General features: G+C 35.9%; 1 pseudogene; it reads right to left on the reverse strand.

The window, feature by feature from the left end:
• Window positions 1–609: 609 nt before the first annotated feature.
• LOC133181100 (uncharacterized) lies at window positions 610–2,335 on the reverse strand (annotated as a pseudogene).
• Between the last annotated feature and the right edge of the window lie 288 nt (window positions 2,336–2,623).

A 2,623-nucleotide genomic window follows, 5' to 3' on the forward strand; every position in this document is an offset into this window, starting at 1 on the left:
ATCATTTATGTATTCTAATATTACACATAAAGTAAAAGTAATTACATATTTTAATAACTTTATTTTTATCTTAAGTGTGCATTATATATTTTTCTTAATGATTTAAAATTAAGTATTTCTAAAAATATTAATCGAAACCAGGTTAAACATCAAAGCATTGATTTGAAATTGTTAACTGATTCTGGCAAAAGTTGTACCGACTTATAAGCGGGTCAATGGCAAATCCCTCCAAAATAACCTCAAAAAATACAACCGACTTACAGGCGGACCGACTTATAGGCGAGTATATACGGGTAATGCATTGTGGGATACTAACCACTGGTTAAATCATTTAACCTATGGTTAACTAACCAGAGGCTAATTTTATTTTGAGCAACAAATATTTGACCAGTGGTTAGTTGGCCAGTGGATATAGAATTTAACCACCGTCTAACTTAACCAGTGGTCAAAATTAACCAATGTTTTGAGCAACCAAGTCCTGATGTCCACAAGGAACAAATACACTTTCTGCAATTTTCCCATCCTCCATGCATATTTTGCACTCATCTAGAAAGGAATTATAAAAATATTTGTACTAAGCTTCATGAAATGAAATCCAATTTTTCATGTTTATTTTTTTTTTTGGCTTGATTTTAGAATTTCCAAAAAATTTCCAAACATTTCCATTTTTTCATTTGTCTCCTTTCAACTTGTTCTTCAAAACGCTGATTCTCATTCTTCATGATTTGCTCCAAGCTTTCTACTACATCATTTGTGCAACGCCTTTTTGAACTTTGATTTTTTTCAGGAGGCACGCATTTTCTCTTAGTTGAAGTTGTAGGAGTGTCAGGCCTACCTGTGTCGCTCTCCTCTGTGCTCTTGGTTTCCGTGCTCGACTTGGTTTCCGTGCTGAACTTGGTTTCTGTGCTCGACTTGGTTTCCGCCCTGGATTTTGTCCCAATAACACATTCTGGTTGAACATTAGGCTTTGCTGACATAAATTCTAAGTCATCCTCATAAGGGTGACTTCTTTCTGTCCCACTTTTTTGTTGTGGTCTTTCACATTTTTTAATCCTCGCATCAAAGTTTTCCATCTCCCTTCCACTTGAGCTGCACTGAAATTACATTTTTTTTTTGTTTTAGAGTTGCTGCAATTTTGTTCCATAGTGCCTTTTTTCTTAATTTTCCACTTGTGATTAATTCTTCGTTCTTTTTATACTGGTCAATAAGGAGAAGAGTGGCTGGTCTCGTCCAAAGAACAGCTGAGTCAGGAGCCAGCTCGATGGGTCTCCCATCTTCTCCTTCCAGATCAAGACTTTCATCCTCCAGAAGAGTTTCGCCATCATAGCCACCACTACCTGTTAAGTGTAAAATTCATGAATAAACAAAATATTTATATTCAGAGGTACTAAATACCATTTATATTGGAGGTATGTTACATTTCCCAATCCTGATAAAAATTTCTTTTAACAGTCCTTTCATAATTTATAAATGCAAATGTTCCATAAAAATGTGGCATTTTTACTTACATCAAAATTCCTAAGCCATGTGTACACTTACAGGCTCATGGACATTATATCTTAATCTTCAATGCATTACATTACAATTGCATGTTTATCAGCTGTTCATGACCAATTGCAGTACCCTAAAAGCGACAACATTTTTTTTAGAAAGGTTTACTATCTTGATACTCTCTTTAACAGTTTTAATTAGTAACTGCGGGTTAAAAATCTTAAACATGTTATACCTTATAGTCACTTAGTACTTACTACCTTAGAAGAGTACATAGGCGTCAGAACTGGGGGGGAGGGGGGGGTAGGGGGCTTAGAAGGCTAATATTCTTGGCATTGGAAATTGGGGCTTAGCCCCCAAAACGTTTTTTTTTTGTTTGGTTTAGCCTCCCCCCTTTGCTTCCGACGCCAATAAAGTAGAAAGGGGGGTGGAGACATCACGATTGAGCGTAGCCGTTGCGGATGCCAGTCACTGACCCAGACAAAATGTCTACTGAATTTAAATACATATATAATCCATACATAACCATCGTTCAGCCAAAAATGTAATTAAAAATAATAATAAAATATTAATAATGTATAAATAATTTTAAAAATTGAGGAATCTGCATTAAATTTTGCCAATTGTCGCAGAAATTATGTACACATTTAACACAAGACGAATTTTGGAGATCACCTACTAGAATAACTTTAGTAATTTAGTTAACTGAACAAAAATCATATGCAGTAAGTTTATATATACCCGGATCATCACATGCATGGCCCACAAATTCTTCCATATTTTGAAAAAGACGATGACAACTCTCGCATTCCAAGAGTGTCGCTCTGTTTTGTGAATTTGTCATCTATGGAGACTATTCAGAATGAGCTTTCTTCTCAGCTGGCAAAGATGGAAAATATTTTTGGCACATAAAAGTTCAAAGGACATGAGAATGAAGCGCAATGTAGAGGAAATGCTCAAGTATCATAGCTGAACTCCGAGAAGCTGATGCTTGACTGGACAGGGCCAACATTACATTGGACAACGTGAACACAGCGAGGTCGAAAATAGAAGACATTCAACTCCTTAATGAAAGACAAAAGTTAAACTCAAGTCCCTTGGGATGGAAAGTCGTGGCCGAATATCAAGCAAA

This window comes from Saccostrea echinata, unplaced genomic scaffold, assembly GCF_033153115.1.
Source record: "Saccostrea echinata isolate AGI-Se365-2 ecotype Australia unplaced genomic scaffold, CSIRO_AGI_Sech_v1 ptg000008l, whole genome shotgun sequence".
NCBI lineage: Eukaryota > Metazoa > Mollusca > Bivalvia > Ostreida > Ostreidae > Saccostrea > Saccostrea echinata.